Raw genomic sequence first — 18,451 nt, forward strand, 5'->3', positions numbered from 1 at the left:
CCCTGCTCCCCCAGCCCCCTCCCCCCATGGCTGCCCAGCCCGCCCCAGCTCCTGGTGCTTTAAAGAAAAGTCCTGGTATTCACTGGGTGCTGCTGGGTGGGGTGGGGTGATCCCTGCTGCCTTCCATAGCCCCATGCTGCATGGGGGGGCTCTGCCACAAGCTCCCTGACCACCCCCCCTCCCCATACTCCCCCAACCGCCCTACGGGTGCCCTGCCCCAGCCAGCTCCGGCTCTTTTAAAAAAAAACAACAACTAAGAAAAGCCTGGGGACTCACCACTCCTGCAGTGGCCTCAGGGCTTTGGGGGACTTGTGCAGAGCCCCCTACATGGTGCAGGGCAGCGGGTTGCAGCAGGAACCACCACCCCCACCAGCAGGAATGGTGAGTCTTTTCTCCTTATTTATTTTAAGAGCCAAAGCTGGCCTGGGCGGGGCACCCATGGGGGGCAAGCTAGGGGAGCAAGGGGCGGTCAGGGGGATTATACAGAGCCCCCCCCATGCAGTGGGAGGCAGTAGGGGGCAGCAGGGGTTGTCCCCCTGCCTGGCAGCACCTGGTGAACTGGGGCTTTTTTTTCCCCCAAAGAGGTGGGAGCTGGGGTGGGTGGGGCAGCCATTGCTGGGCTGAGGTGGGGGGTGGGCCTGGCTGATTTGGAGATTTGGCCAAATCAATTTGATTCGGTGATTTGATTCGAATCACCAAATCAAATCACTGGCCCCAGAATTGGCCAAGTCCGAATCCAAAGCAAATACTAGCCACTTCGCAAAGGCCTAATGATAACCTCTCCTTTGACCAAAAAATGTAGTAAGGTCTACCTGAGCAAAATAAAAGCAGTATGGACAGAGCACTGAACTGTGATTCAGAGACCCTGAGTTCATCCTGGTCTGCCTCCCAGGTTATCTGGGTAACCTTAGGAAGACATTGCCTCCTCCATGCTCCAGTTTCTCTGTCTGTAAAATGGGAGTAATGCATTAAAAATGAATTAGCTCAAGATCCCACCTTCAACCAGTGTAGAAGTTTTGAGTTATTAGAGGGTGGCTTCACTCATACAGATCTGGAAGAGGATACTGTAAGTGAATCATATTTTCCTAAAGAACTAGACAGAAATCCACAATATGAACAAATAGCGTCAAATTTAATTCCAATTAAAATCATAGGACTCTATATCTAAATTTTGCACGGTAAGCCATTTTCATTTTTTAACTGGGTTTTATAATGATTTCTGGTACAGTTGTTTCTTCTGCTCAGACAAGATTCCCAGTTGAAGAATAACAGAATTTCAAACAGGTCATACGTCAGAGTAGTGACAGTAATAATATTTCAGAGGTTTTGGGCAGGGAGGAATACCTCACAGGAAATATAAAATATATATTTTTTAATTCTAATGGAAAATACATTCTGAAATTCAGTTAAAATATATAGTATGTATCATGTCAGTTGTAAACAAAGTTGGCACCAAAAATTTTACTGAAGCTGTTTCAAGGAAAACCATAATTTTCCAAAGAACTGTAATTTAAAACTTAAAACCTCATTTTGAGAGATGTTTTACAACATTTTTAAATTCCATACCAGAATTTCAAGATTACATATAAAATGATAGTATTTTATTTATATATTTTTCTTATTATGCCATGACGTGCCAATAGTAATAGTACATATTGTCCCAGTATGCATAGTATGTATATTAATATTCACATAGCATAATATGCAGGAATAGTTACATTTTCTATTTTATTGGCTAAATCATTAAAGGCCTCTGCTCCCTCATACTGATTGGAAACATGTTTTATAGATCAATCTTGTCTTGTGTTTGTGCTCTAATGAAACAGACATCATGTCAAAATGAGTGAGGAACCAAACAAGAACAGAAAACATTTATAAAAGTAGGCAGATACTATCAAATTTAACAAGCACATGAAGGCAAAAAAAGAATGAGGGTGAAATAAAACAAGAAATTCCTTTGGATTCTCGCTTCGTCCCCCTGCCACTTCATCTCTTTATTTTCTTATGACCATCTCTCTTCTTTCATGCCAGGTGCAAAATGAGTCAATATTGTTTAGTGAAATTCTAGAAATATTGAATACTGAAGAAATACTGAATTTTGCAAAGCAAACTACTTCCCCTCTCTGAGTTATTTTCTTGTCAAAATAGCAGGTTAGCAGAGAACTGATTGGAGATGTACAAAGGGCCAGATCAAAGGTATTAGGAGCAGCAGTGGTTAGGGTGGTGATGGGTGAATCTGGAGAGTTTCTAAGATTTGCTTTGCCTAACTAGAAGAGTTCCCAACTGTTCACATCTAAAATAATTTATTTTTTATGTTAATGTAAAATTTCTTTTTAAAAATTGCATATGGAAGCAGCTTTTCAATAGCAACCTCTATATTTCCATTTTGTTGGTTACTTGTGAAAAAATTTTGGGCCAGGCAGTTTGGGCTTTGCTCTGGCACGAGACACATGGACAGAAGCCTTTTGCACCCCGTGAGCCCTGGGACCCCCAACAAGACCCCAGCAGACCCTGACCCCCAGTGCAGCCAGGAAGTAGGTGGGGCCCGTTGTGGGTGGGTGTTAGTTCAGCTGTGAGACAGCTGAGAGGAGCTGAGGAGGGTCATGAGCCCCCAGCTCCTACTTGGCTCAGCCCCACCAGGGAGCCACATGACCAGAGCCTTGCCAATAGAACGCACAAACAGGCGTGCTCTAGGCCCAGCACGTGAGTTAGCATGGGAATTCACACAGGAGAGGGAGCAAGGAAGGCACGAGGCTCTAGGCAGTGAGCCAGTTGGCAAAGCAGTGGCCTAGCCGACTACCTGTGCAATGATGGGCTGGATGTGTCGCACCTCAAAGTTCCCCCCTGCAGCTGGATCCCTCCCATCTGGTACTTCCGAGGCCTCCAACCGGATGGAGCCCCTGGCTCTTGGCTGTGGGGGCTGGCTGGCACAAATCTAGGCACATGGGATCAAGAGAACTGCCATCTCCCCTTGTGAGGTTTGCTCCATATTAGAGTCTCTGGAATGTCAGATAGTGGAACTCCAGACCACAGTGCAGAGGCTGCATGCCAGCAGGGACCACAAACAGGAGATTGACTCCTACTGCCAGGCCCTTCACCCAAAGAAAGAAGAGGGAAGAGGTAGTTCACCTGCCAGGACAAGGGAGGCCAAGTGAAACTCCCATACTGTCCAGCCAGGGAATTGGACAAAGGTTGTCACTGGCTCTGAGGCTCATTGCACCAGGATCACCACCCACCTGGATCTCTGCAACAGGTACAACCCCTTCATACCACCAGTACAGCACACACAGCTGCCAGCTCCTGAGAGTACAGAAGAAACACAACCAGCTACCATCCCTAAGACAAAATGCAGGGTGGCTGTTGTGGGAGACTCCCTCCTGAAGGGGACAGAGGGAATGATCTGTTGCCCCAACCCCTTAGCTTGGGTGGTCTGCTGCCTCCCAGGGGCCCATATCCAGGATGTAGCTGAGAGGAGGAGGGTGAGATGAACTGAAGTAGTTAACAGAAGACTGCAGCTCTGGTGTCATCGTGAAGGCTTTGACTTCTATGACCACAGTCTGCACTTCAGAGAAAGAGGCTGTGGTCTGTTGGGAAGAGATGGCCTCCACTTCACTGCACTGGGGAAGAAGCTCTTCTTAGCCAGGATGGCTCACCTGCTTGACCAGGCTTTAAACTAAGCTTGCCGGGGGATGGGCAGACAACCATCAGAGCAAGCTTACCCAGCATCAACTGCAGAATTAGCAGGGTAGGATGCTTGAGGGAACCCACTCCTACCCCAGCCCAGGAACAGAACTTCTCCATGGATTCAAGGAAGCCTAGGGCCTCCAACAGGATACTTACTTGCCTGTACACTAATGGCAGGTGTTTGGGGAATAAACAGGAGGAACTGGTTCTTCTGCTAAACAAAAATGACTATATATCATAGAGATAATGGAGACCTGGCAGGACTCCTCATATGACAGGACTATGGGTATAAATGGTTATGCCCTGTACAGGAAAGATCATGCTGAAAAAAGGAAGAAGAGCTACAAATCCCTACAAGCTGAGATCGATACCCAAGGAGGATGTCTGGAGACTATCAGGGTTAGAATACAAGGGGAATATGGTGAGGGGATATAATGGTAGGAGTCTACTACAGACCTCCAAAATCAGGAATGAGAGCTTGACCATGAATTCGCCAGGGAACTGGCTGCGGCTGCACACTCTCGGTCCATGGTTGTCGTGGGAGACTTCAACTACCCAGACATCTCATGCGAAGAGCCAAATCTGATTGGTCTTAAAGCTTCCTAACATGCATGGATGAGCTGTACCTGTCTCAAGAAATTTATGGGTCAACAAGAGGTAAGGCACTGCTGAACCTGACACTGGCAAAGGGGATGATCTAAATAGTGACCTAAGAATTGAAGGGAAGCTGGGTGACAGTGACCACAAGTTGATCACCTTCACTATCTACTGCAAAGCTGGCAAGTCAGGCAGCAATGCAGTAGTCCTTCACTTTAGGAAAGCTGACTTCCATAAGCTCAGAAGGCTTGTTCTTGAGGCCCTGAGAGGCCTGGTTTGACAAGGAGGGGAGTTCATGATGAGTGGTTGCTCCTTAAGGAAGTGTCCTAGAAGCACAAAGGAAGTCAGTCCCAACCCATAGGAAAAGTGGTAAAAGGGCTCAGCAACCCCCTTGGCTCAGCAGGGAACTCTTGGACTTCCTATGTCTAAAAAGAGAGGCTTAAAAAGGATGGAAAACAGGAAACACCACTAATGAGGAGTATTCTACACTGGTCTGCACCTGTAGAGAGTGAACTAAGGAAGCCAAGGCTGCAACCAAACTCAAACTGGCTACATGAATCAAAGACAATAAAAAGTCCTTCTTCAGATATGTGAGGAGTCATAAGATAAACAAGGGCAACATTGGATCCCTGCTAAACCAATTGGGCAGCTGACAACCAACTCCCAGGAAAAAGCCAATCTGCTTAATGATTACTTTGTGTCAGTTTTTCATGAGCCCAAAGGGACTGCCCTACCTAACATGATATGGGATGACCAGAGTAAGGGTGAACATATGCCCACCATTGGCATAGATCTTGTGAGGGAGCACCTTGAGAGGTTGGTCACTTATAAATCAACTGATGTGGACAGATTGCACCCAAGAGTGCTAAAGGAATCAGCAGACATCATAGCACAGTCACTGGTGAGTATATTCGAGGACTCGTGGCACTCAGACAAAGTACCTGAAGATTGGAGGAAGGCCAATGTGGTGCCCATTTTCAAGAGAGGGAGGAAAGAAGATCCAGGAAACTACAGGCCAATCAGTTTGACCTCAATCCCTGGAAAAAATTATCAAAGAAACTATTCTTTACAGGCTAACGAAAGTTAACATTCTGAAGGACAGCCAGCATGGGTTTGTTGCGGGTAGGTCTTGCCTGAGCAATCTCATTTCTTTCTATGACCAGGTGACCTATCACCTGGGCAAAAGGGAAGAGGTTGATATCATATATTTGGACTTTAAAAAAAGCCTTTGACCTGGTGTCCCATGTTGTCCTCATGGAAAAACTGGGCAACTGTGGCCTCAACTACACTACAGTCCAATGGCTGAGGAACTGGCTTGCAAAGTGGGAGGATGAAAACCTGATGGCATTCAACACAGAGAAATGCAGGGTGCTCCACCTTGGGGGGAAGGGAAGGGGGGAAAACCCACATCACACTTATAGGCTTGGCAATGTCACACTCACTAGTACCACAACCAAAAGAGACTTGGGGGTCATGACTGACCACAAGATGAACATGAGCCACTAATGTGATACCACAGCCGGCAAAGTGAACAAAACTCTGGCTTGCATCTACCTATACATCTCAAGCAAGACCCAGGATGTCATCCTCCTGCTGTACTCAGCCTTGGTGAGGCTGCAGCTGGAGTACTGTGTCCAATTCTGGGCTCCACAATTCAGAAAGAATGTGGAGAAGCTTGAAAGAGTCCAGAGGAGAGCCACGCACATGATCAGAAAGCAAGAGAACAGACCTTCTGAGGAGAGGCTGCGAGCTATGGATCTCTTCAACTTGGAGAAGCACAGGCTCAGGGGTGACTTGGTGTCAACCTATAAGTACATAAGGGGTATGCATCAGGAGCTGGGGGAATTCCTGTTCACCAGAGCACCCCAAGGGATACAAGGTCCAATGGTCACAAACTGTTGCAGGACTGTCTTAGGCTGGACGTAAGGAAAAACTTCTTTACTGTCCGAGCCCCCTAAGCTTGGAACAGACTCCCCCGCCCAGAGGTGGTGCAAACACCCACTCTGGACACTTTTAAGAAACATTTGGATGCTTATCTTGCTGGGATCCTTTGACCCTAGCTGACTTCCTGCTTTTTGGCCAGGGAGCTGGACCCAAAAATTTATGAGGTCCCTTCTAGCCCTAATGTCTATGAAATTATATAAGCTATAGTTCCATTGTTTTCAGGAAAATGCCAGATAAAGGGTACATACAATCATTCGCTGCACTTGGTCTATGCTTACTTTAAGCCATCTAGATGTAGATTTGCCTCCACATAGACTGGAAATCATCCCCAAACAGCAAATGGCGTATACAGTCATTCACCATTTGCAGGACTGGCAGGTCTGTACAGGGGTGGGTCCGTGACAGGGAGTTGGTTGTTGCCTGGTTGAGGTGGGGATGTCCAGAAGGCTAAAAATAGCCTGGTTAGAGTCATGGGGGAGAGGGGGGAGGAATAGCACAGCCCCAGGGCTGGGGCAAGCATCTGGGCTTTCCCAACCCAACCTATGCTGCAAATGGGTTCCAGAGATTAGGTTAACTCTTTCTTGATCTAATTTAGTGTACCTCCTGAGTTGCACTAATTAGATGGGACATGCCATCCTTGTCCGAATTAATCACTCTGAATGCCTGCATGATTGGTCATTTAGATTGACCTAACCCTGCTTAGGTTGCTATAGATGTAACACCTGTGCAAACCGAAGTGACTCTTTTATGTCTAAGTCCCAATTTTGGTTGCTATCAGATTTGCCTCCACAGAGATTATACTCTTTATATGAAGGTAAAGGCATTGGGATTTTAAAAACTTTTTAGCAATCTTGGGATCAAGTTGGAATCAAGCAATCATGGGAACTGCTATCTTTTCTTGCATGAAGAGGAATGGAGTGAGAAATTGCTCTCCTTTAAATAAATATCCTTACAAAAACAGTTTAAAAAAAGTCAGTCTGGGTTTAACTGGGAGCTGTCCAATGTTCCAGTGGCCTATTTACAGGATGGTTGGTTTCTGGAATTAAATTATTTTATGAATACAGTTTACATGCAAGGAAAGAAAGGACAGAGACTGAAGGAAATGAGAGATTGCTCTCTTAGAACTCAGGACTTGGTATGGTCTTTCTTTTTTGAGACATCCAAGAAAACTACATCCCCATAACTTTCACTGTTACCTTTTAAAGACAAAAAGGGAAATGCATAATTATTACCATTTACTTCTGTAATGTTCTCCTACTGTGTTTCCATTAGAGACCTCTTTGCAATGGCACCGTGATGCGCAACCTTTCAATATAGTGAAGACAAAAAGAAATGGGAAAATAAGGTTAAAAAAGGAAATATTTTCATCCTACTGCTGGTGCTTTATAATGATTGCACTTCTTATAGCAGAGGGACTGAATCTAAAACAAAATAGCGCCCAATCTGATACTTGTAAACTGACACAGATGATCACCAAAAATGGAATGTGTCTGGAATTTCCCTCTAACTGGGCTTCTTAACAGTATACAGATACACTTTCAGAAGCAGGTTTTTCATATCTATGAAAATGATTAGTACCTCCATCTGACCAAATATTTTGATGAAAATGTCTATGTATGTGTTAATTTTAGTCCTAGGAGTCTTTGACACTCTATAAATTGATAGATTTAGCATCTATTTTAAACTTACAGTTCTCCTTCACTAGCATTTTCATGCGATTTCCTTTAAGTTCAAGGTTAACAGTCTTGGATCATGATAGGTTAAAAAGGTATCACAGAGAGAAAGAAAATCAGGCTAAAAAATACCCTCTTCAGAACCTGCTTTTAACCTTTTTCCCGTTTACACCTTTTGGAGTTTCATGCACAAAGTTTTGAGTCAAAGGCTTTGAGCCAAAAAGATGGAAAGTAATTTCTCTGTCATGTTTTCAGTTACTTGCATGGATATTTCTGAGTGTGATGCATCTACAAAAATTGTGCCTACATGGGCTATAATTGGCTTTTTTCTTTCTTGCATGATTGTTGCATATTGTTATCACAGAAGAAATGTATTTGAAAACTTGTCTCTAAACTACATTCTCATCCAATATGCCCTCCCACCTTGTCACAATTTTAAATTGAATCCAATTTTAAGAGTGCTATGTCACAATCTGCATATATTAGTATGTCATTGAATGGTACATTACACTCTGTATAGAAAAAACAGATTAAGCTTAGTTGTCTGAGTATGGCTTTAAAGCCATCATAGACAAAATGGTGACAATTGATGATTCATAATCTCCTGCCATGACATAGTCCTTGAAGCAAGGACAAGAACTCAGGATTTCTGTTTCACAGGGGACAGCCCTCATCACTGGTAGAGAGTCAGTTCTCTCTCACTGGCCTGACAATTTAGTGGCTATGGGACTTCTTGGGAAATGGGGGATGCAAGAAGAAATGGGGATCAGCCCTGCATCCTTCACACCATAAGATCAGCGTTCTGCTATACTAGTGAATAAAGGGGAGAGAGAAGGGGACATCAGTGTCTCTCTTTTTCTGGAGAAGGCTGCTAGCTAGCTTAGCTCAAATCAGTTCTTCAGTCCTTTAATTTGGTCCCAGCAACAGTCCTTCTCTGGCTCAGAAACAACAGCTGTAATACCCTGGTTCTTCTGCTTCCCAGGGTTCAGCTAAGAGCAAAAGAATGCAAACTCAGCTTCAAACCCTGGGTCAATCTACCCCAGAGAGCCCTGCCTCTTCCTCTAAACAGGCACACTTCCAAGCTTACTTCTTCTTCCTGCTCCCTTTTATTTCCGTCAGCCAGTCAACCTCCCCTCATTTACTAATTAACTGGGCCAGCTGCAGCCCTTTGGGCAGGCAGCCTGCTAACTGGCTAGCTAATTGCTCCTGGCTGCAAGCCTATAAGTGCCTCTCTTCTAAGTGAATAGACATACATACATTCCTCTAGTGCTGAATAAGGCACCTAAGATCAGAAAGAGGCAGGATTTAAGGCACACTCCTATCCTCAGAGTTTTCCTATTAACTAGGTCTAGGCTGCTGCTTGATAGTGTGTTTGGATCACCCTTCTGAAGCAACTAAGTCTCCTGATAAGCTGTATTAAAAATGTAGTCACCTACATCAAGGTTCTCAGTGCCACTCTGAGCCCCATGCTTAAAAGCATGTTGGGTGCTGCAGCCAGAAAAATGCTGTTTTACTACTCAAGTAAGGAACTGGTCTTGGGTAAGGAGGCGGCACATTGAAAGCAGTTCATATCACAGGGTCCCCTTGGCACCTTTCAACACCATCTCATGAGTCTGTTTTTAGTGTTTTTATTCCAACCCCTTTCTCCTCTACTTAGTAAAGCAGCAAATAAAAAAAAGAATAGAACAGTTGCTCACCAGAGACTACTGTGCAATGTCTTTTTCTTCAGAATTGATTCCAGAGAGTATTCTAGAGTGATTTAGAGAGTCAAACAGAAAGAGAAAAGAGAGGAGGGAAAATTTGAGAGGAGAGGTGGTTCAGTTGCCTGGAAGAGGGAGGAAGAAGGGCAACAGAACAACTGTGTTTCTGAAACAGAGCAAAAGATGAGCCCGAGACTCTAGAAAGGAGTATGTAGTTTTGAGATCAGAGGGTTGAACAAGCCCATGTGGAGTTTTCAGAACAAGTAGAAGAGTTGTGAAATTAATTGAGACAGTAAAATTAGAAATTGTGGAGTGGAGAATTACAGATTATCACTCCAGAATATTAAGTAGTGATTGCATAATGTTCTAACCCAATTTTCTGTTTATCCCACTTTGTACCTATGACTTGTTCTTAAATGTCTAATTGCCCTAATGCTATTCTATAATTTAGGGCTCAGACTTAGGTCCTGGGGTTTTATAGGTCTTTGAAAAAACTTGGCTGGATTCTTTGTTTCAGCTCATAGCCCAAAGGAGAACAAAAGAATAGGAAAGTATGTCTATTTTATTGCAGCTGACGGGAGGAATGAGAGATTGGAATGACTGGTTGACTTTCCTCATTAGTTGATTATCTGACCGAGAAGAGGACTTTCATCATTAGTTGATTATCTGACTGGGAAGAGTGTGCACAGGAAACAGAGTGAGTCTGTCTACAACAACACTTATATCCAATTATTTTGTGTGTACCTGTCACTGTGTTACAAGCAGCCACTGAAGTTCAGAGAGATTACTTAATAGTCAGTGGTACCATGGCACTACAATGGTATGAGCAATACAGTTCACACGGAAATGGAATTGCAACTCCTACCATTTTGGGAAGTTTTAGGATTTAAAAGAGGTGAAAATAGATGCGTTTGAAAAGCCTGTTCTTAAGTTTAAGTCCACTCCCTCCCCTCCCAGACTAGCCACACTTGTCTTATTCCTCTTCCTTGCCTACAGGCCAGCTGATGCATACAGTCTCTAGCTGCATGTGCATCACAGTCATTTACTCTTTAGCTCTAGACCTCATATTTGGGCCACAGTGCTTCTTGGGTGGCTACACCATACTGAGCAAGACAATCCTAAGACTCAAATGGAATGTGTCCCATCCTAGGGAAATAGGCTATAAACCTAAAGCCAACCCCATTCTAAATGGCTTTTGGGTGCTAAATAAATGGTTAAACCATCCATTACAACTTAACATGACCCAAATCTGCATTCCTTTACATATTCAGGAGGTGAAATTCACTGGCATACAGGCTTTTTGCAAGTGCACCCAGAATATAAATCACAATTCCATTCTTGTATTTTTCTGGCTTTGAGGGAGGATTATTGGTAGGACTCATCTATCAATAATAATAGTACTGAGTCCAGTTTTGGGCCCCCCACTTCAGTAGGGATGTGGATAAGCTCAAGAGAGTCCAGAGGACAGCCACCCATATAATCAAAGGCCAAGAAAGCAAGCCTTATGAGGAAAGGCTGAGGGACATGGGACTCTTCAGCTTGGCCAAGAGAAGGCTCAGGAGGGACTTGGTGGCTGCCTACAAGTATATAAGGGGGAAAGGGGGGGCTGCATCAGGATCTGGGAGAACAGTTGTTCACCAGGGCTCCTCAAGGGATAACAAGGTCTAATGGGCACAAACTTCTAGAAGGCCGATTCAGACTCGACATAAGGAAAAACTTCTTTACAATCCGGGTGTCCAAGGTCTGGAACAGACTGCCCCCACAGAGGTGGTGCAAGCACCTACTCTGGACTCACTCAAAAGGTGTTTGGATGTTCATTTGATCCCTGCAGACTTCCTGCCTCTGGCAGCAGGTTTGGACTCGATCATCTCACAAAGTCCCTTGTAGCCCCTAATGTCTATGAAATCTATTAAATCTATTGTTTCAAGTGCACTGTTACAGGTTTATAGTGTGGCAATATACCACCATCCTGGTTTATCAGTTTGGTTAGCTCTGGGTAATGACATGAAAGTAAATAGCATTTCTTGTCTTTGTTTTCAAGGTCTTATATCTTACAGAACTTCCTTACACCTCACAACTGGCCTCCTTTCATATAAGCTACTTCACTTCTCTCTGCTATTCCAGTATGTCAACGTAGAGATCCTATTCATACCCATCCATCAAAGGCATCTCCATACTGTCTTCCATGTTGTCTCTTAAGCACTTTAATATAACAAGTATGTCTTTGGCCACATTGATACTGCTATCCTGCATAACCTGTGGAATACCACTGGGAAAAGAGTGCTTCCCACATGTTTTCACCCAAATCCTGCAATTGGGCAGCATTAATTGCTTAGTGCATGCCTTAGTACAGCTCTCAGACTCTCCTGAGAAAGGAGGCTTTAGCACAGTGCTGGGTTACAAAAAGGATTTATATATCCACTCCTGTCTTCAAGTACATGGAATTCAATGGCAATTAGATGCCTAAATAGGATTTAGTTAGTAGTTGGGGATGGTCCTGCTTTGAGCAGGGGGTAACACTAGATGATCTCCTGTGGTGGTCCCTCCCAACATTAATTTTAATCTATGCGTCTATGATTCTATGAAATGCCTTTGTGGGTCTGGTGCTGGTAATTTATTTCAATAATTAGAAGACTGTAGTTATAGATCCAACTATTCCAGACTCTGCCTCTCAAGATAATGTGATTGGGGCATCTTTACATATGCAATGTCCTTATAGTACATTTGACAATCTATCTGGCTTACCACATGCACATTCTCTCTCCTAAGCTGCTAATCATGGGCGTTTTTTAGTTAAAATAATAATCTTCAGTGGTAGTTTGAAATTTCCAAAAGAAATTCTTTTGATTTTCTTCAGTCTTGGTGGTTATTTTTCCTACACAATAGCAACAGTGGGAAGAGTAATAAGCAAACAGTAACAGTTTGTGTCTTCAGCACATTTACTTTACTTGTGAATTTGGCTTCTTTCAGATTTTCCAAGTAACTGAAAAGAATAGTTTGTATATCAAGCACTTGAGTATCTGGCCCTTCATGGATTATGTTTTATTACTGGATTCAACCTGTTTGGTTAATACCATGAAATAGGACAAGGCACAAAGGTTGCTTGAGCAAACAAAGCAGAGTTTAATTACAGCTTGAGTGTCCATATAAGAAATGACAAAAATTGAAATGAACTCTTGGCTAATCTCCAATGATCTGCTCTATGAACTAGTTACTAATGGGAAGAATCACTGCTGCAGTGAGCAACATGGATCCTATGCTAGGGCTCAAGCCTTCTTTCATGGTAATCCGAAGGGAGTGAGACTGTGCCCATAGCACTCGAGTCTCAAGGCCATTAAGTCACTTCCTATTGGTTTCCCTAATGCACAACACCGTTAAACTAAACAGATATAGCTCCTCCCTGAGGATTTTCCTTCAGTCGAAGAATGTTTCAGTGGCTTGGTTTACCCTGACAGCTCCTCTCTGTCTTTTTTCCTCTGACCCCATAGGCTCGCCTGTGGACAAGAGGGGGTGTTACTGTGTTTGTAAGTACCAAGGCACCACAGGCAGCATGGTGTAATGTAAAGCAGCATCACATATCCCCAAGCCTGCTTTAAATTATGCCATGAACCAGATCAGTCCCTGCATTGCCCCAGGCATGGGGGGAAACAAAGATGAGTTTAAAGTTATCCGTACCTGTATTTAATTGTACTTCAAACTAAAGCACCGCATCTAAACTGACAAGTTCCAGACTTAGTACTGGAGGTGCCAATACTGAAGAATGACTTTAGCCTTTCCAGGACATGCTGTGTGTAGCCAGACGTTCTAAACCAGTTTCCAATTTTCTTTAATACAAGCTAAACAACTCCAATAAGCTTAGTCACAGTGCAGACTGATCAGATCTGAAAGCAGGTAATAAAAGTGACATGTAAAAAGGGAGTTCTGAGTTAGATTTTCCCAGTAAAATAGGTAATCCATCATTAAAGCTCCTAGATTCCACCTACATTTGCATTATTTGCTAATAAGGACACAAGAAAGATGTACATACCCTAGAGAGAGGCAAAATTAGCTAGCAGAAATGAGAGAAACCTTAACAACTCAGGCTAGCAACAGTCAAAATTATAGAAGCACAAAATAGAGATTCTTTGTTCAGATAATTATCTGATTAGTGCTTATAACTGTGATACAGCATGTACCACCATGGGTACAATTTTTGTCTGTAGATTAGGCCTCATATGTTTGGGTGATTCCTTTGATGTTAATTGAACGCAGTTTTGAAGTTCATTTAAACTATGATAATCATTATAACAGCTGACAGAATGCACAGAATTTTAAAACAGCTATCCCGGAGAAAGAAGGATTTTAACAGATGATGATATTCCTAATATATATTGTGAGGGACAGTGTGAAGAATGTAGTGAACATCTTAACAAATAACAAATAAATACAGTGAACATCTTAAAAGTTACCAAACTCAAGGTCTTGTGGATTTCCAAAAGCAAGTTTTGTGAGCTTGATTCAGTGATCTGTCCAAAAACATGTCATTTTTATCCAGGTATAGTCCACAAACTGTACATAGCCTTCATTGATTTGACAAAGGCCTTCAATACAGTCAATAGACAGGGCCTTTTTACCGTTTTGAAGCAACTGGGTTGTCTTCCCCAAACTGTTGAACATAATTAGCTCATTACATCAAGGTATGAAGGCAAGTGTAGAGTATGAACACAAAGAATCAAATGCCGTTGATGTCAACAGTGGGGTGAAGCAGGAGTGTATCTTAGTCTCTCTGCTTTTTAAGATCTACTTTTCATTCCTGCTTCTTCCTGCTACTGTGAAACTATGCATTCAAGGACAGCAATTATGGCATTTATCTTCGAACCAGATTAGACAGAGGCTCGTTCAACATCTCAAGATTTAGAGTGAAAACCAAGGTGAAAGAACTGGTTGAGAGATTTCGTGTTTGCAGATGGTGTGGACATGGTTGCCCACAGTGAATCTTCCCTGCAAAAGCTGTTGGGCAGATTTCCTGAATCATGTAAGACCTTTGGGATGACAATTAGTTTCAAGAAGACTATGATCATGTACTAAGGGGTGTAAAAGCCAATACCTGAAATCACTCTGAAGGATAAATTTCTTGGTGTTGTTGACAGTTTTTGCGTCTTGGGTTTTATGATCAGCAGGATTCTTAACCTTCAGACTGAACTGACTAACAGAATCGGAAAACCAGTTAAGAATTTCATGCTATTTCAAATATATGCATGGAATAACAGCAAACTATCAGCTAAAGTGAAGATATGACTCTACAAGACTTGTGTGCTGTTATCCATGCTTTATGGTTCAGAAACATGGTCTACATATGCTAGGCATATCACAAGACTGAACAGTTTCAACATTAGAGGTTTGTATGAGATCCTGAAAATAAAGTGGGTAGATAGAATACCAAATACAAAGGTACTGGAGTGCGCATGTCTGACACACTTAAAAACCACTAAGAAGAAGAGGAGGTTGCAATGGATCAGCCATATCAGAAAAATGGGAGAAGACTGTGACCCCAAGAATATTTTGTATAGCGAGATTCAAAATGGCTGTAGAAAGTGGGGTCAACCTCTATGGTGGTACCATGATGTCTGCAAAAATGATATGAAGTCATTCAACATCAATGTAGAAAGGTAGGAGGAGCAGCAAAATCCTGTTCAATCTGGAGGCAACATTTGGCACTGGGTATAGCTCAACAAAAAGTGGCTTTGATCCAAAGGATGGAAGCAAAGTGACAAAGAAGAAAGCAGCATGCTGTAAATTTGGACTCCAACTCAGACAACATATGGATCTGTGAAACTTGTAACAAGCTGTGTCACTCTTGAATTGGGCTCATCAGCCACAAACAGATTCATCAGGCATCTGAATGATCCAGAGCAGGGGTTGTCAATTGGGGGTACACATACCCCCAGGGGTACTTAAAAAGATTGTAGGGGGTATGTGCGGGCAGGCAGGGCTGGAGCGTGCTCTGGGGCACAATGGTGGCATTTCCCCAGTGCATTCCCACACTTCATCTCTTACCCAGGGAAGGGACATGCCAGGTGCTGCTGGCCCTGTGAAGCCTCCTCGACCCGCACCCCAGCTCACTACCCCCTTACAGCAGAGCTGTGAAGGTCTAAATGGTGGGGAAGGGAGTGTGTTTTGTGCCCGCCCTTAGTGGCACACAATTCGCTGAATGTGAGGCCCACCAGCAACCCGGGAAGCCATGACCAGCCACGGTAAAGTGGCATGGCACATGGCCAAGCAGGGTGGTGGTGGCAGCAGTGGCCACCGCGTGCAAACTCCCCCACTGTTCAGCTCCCCCTCCCAGCTCTGCCCCTACGTGCACCCCTGGGAGGGCATGGGGGCTGCATGCTCCTGAATCAGCACGTAGGGCAAGGCAGGCTGTGGGCCACTGTGGGCTAGGGCTGGGGCAGCGCTGAGCTGTTCTTGGTGGGAGTGTTGGGCCAGGTGTTGAGACCACCACAGTGTAGGAGGGAGTGACACAGGAGTAGGGGTGAATCATTCATGCTCATAGGCAACTGGTGCTGCCTTAGTTGGGGGGGAATATGCCCCCCTGTGATGGGGGGGGTCCCCCCCCACAGCCAATCTCACTGACTGGGGTGGGGGACCCCGTGGCCAATTGCAAGATGTCCTATCGCTGTGGCCGATCACTGCTGCCATTTATGGAAATGGCTGCGGCCGCTCCACTCCCTGGCCTACGCTTGTAGGGGGGGGCACTGGTGCTTCCGCCTGCTCCTTCTGCTCATCAGTGCCTCCTGCACTGTGGAGTACTTAATCCACAGCCCCACTCCCTCCTTTACTGCCATGGGCAGATCAAGGCCCCCATGGTAAGGGAGGCAGCAGGGCAGGAGCAGGGGCTGGGGTGAGTGGTGCTCCGGCTGGGCCATGTGGTGGGACAAGTGGAGGCCCAGGGGGCACCGACGGGCCTCCACTTTTTCTACCACCCAGCCTGGTTAGGGCCCCATTCACCTGTGCCCAGCTCCCTCCCTCACAGTGGGGGCCTCAATCTGCTCCCCCCCACCACAGCCCTTTCCCCTTCCCCCACAGACTTACCTGCTGGGATGGGGGGTGCACGTGCATGCACGTGCTCAGCCCCCCAAATAATTTTTTCTCCCTTGCTTATGCAGTGCCTGACCCAGCCCCAATCCCACTCGCTCCTTCACAATGAGGGCCTCAATCTGCCCCCTCCCTTACAAACAAGAAAAAAAGTATAAAGGGGTACATGAGCTGCAACTTTGAGACTGAAGGGGTACACTTGTTAAAAAAGGTTGAAAACCCCTGATCCAAAGTAGTTGCCTACTAATACACACACTAAGGTGCTGAATGTACAGTACTTTCAAAGGTCATTGATGATTCCTAGATTCACAGGTCTATGTTATATTACCTGAACCATTGCGTAATGCCAGCGTTTCCCCAATTCTAGACTCCCAGTCTTCTTACCAGTGGTAGTCAATGTAACAGCAGATGGATATTCTACAGAAAGCACAGCTTCTAACTCAGACAAGGGAAAGATAGTACCAGAAAATCTCTTCCCATTAGCCTAGAGGGGAGGAATCCTATAGCAGATTTACACTTGCTCAGTAACACTGCTAGAAATTTTTTTTTAATGCAAACTTGTTTTTTTCCCCCTCCCAAGCTGACTGTATGGTATTTTACTAAGGAAAATTCTCCAACAGACATCTCTACTTGCCCTAACATACTGTGAAAGATTTAGTCCAGACTTCTGTTCTGATCATGTCATGTCAGTTTTCTTCTGGCACAAGGGTCCACAGACTAAGAAAGACAGATGCTTCAATCTTCCAACCACTTGTCACTTCATATAACTGTCACTTCAAAGAATTGTGAGTCTTTCCAATATAGCAAATGCTTCGAAAAAGAGGGGAGGGGGGGAGGAAAAAAGGACAGACTTGGGAAAAAAAATCCAGATAATTAGTCTCCCTGTGTGATTCCTCTATTCTTTGATTGTGATTCAGGTCATCAGTAAAGGAACAAAATTGAGAAAGGTGCTCCAGGATAGGTTTGTGCTGCTGCAAGACAGAAAAGCCGTAGATTCAAAATCTTACTCAGCCGTTTTATATGTTTTCCCAGTTCTGGGAGAGAAAGTAATGCAATCAACCAAATCCACCCCTGAGGGAAGGTGCAGCATGTCTAGAGGGACAAATGTGAGTCATAGCCAAGATGTAATAAGCACAATACTTGCCTTTGTGTTTGTCTATGTACAGAACAATGCACGAAGAGAGATTTCTTTGTCATGTATTTTTCTTGTTTAACACAACATGAGTTTCTGTGGCTGCAAGTCTGGAAAGAGTGTATTCTACATCCCCCCCCCCCCCCCCCCCCCCGCGAAAGTGGTTTCCCTGGCAACCAAAATACCATAAAAGCTATCTGAAGAATTCCTCAGGGCTGTGCAGCAAATAGAAACATTAACATGCTGAGTCCTAAATATAGCTGAATTTTGAAACAGCTCAAGTCTTTACTTAGCTTCAACAAGTATCTAGAAAAAAAGCAACCAGCAAGACATAAAGCAGCAAGCAAGACATATAGTGATGTTTTCAATACTTCTTCTCAAATAGTGCAAGGAAAAGGATGCTGAAGATGATTTTCTTACAACTATCTCTGCCTGCCAATTTGTTGTTAAGTTTTAGTACTTTTTCTATCTCTGCTTTGAAGGTGCCCTTGATTTTATACACACACATCCACATTTCTATGGGTATAGAAATGTGAGTTGATGTGTAGTAACAAAACAATACCTGCACCATGTCCTGCCCCCATGTTCCACTATAGTCCAGGCATCAATTTAGAAAGTATTGTGCTAGAAGATGTGTTACACTACCA

This window comes from Gavialis gangeticus, unplaced genomic scaffold, assembly GCF_001723915.1.
Source record: "Gavialis gangeticus isolate Ggan-Ray unplaced genomic scaffold, GavGan_comp1, whole genome shotgun sequence".
In the NCBI taxonomy this organism is placed as follows: Eukaryota; Metazoa; Chordata; order Crocodylia; family Gavialidae; genus Gavialis; species Gavialis gangeticus.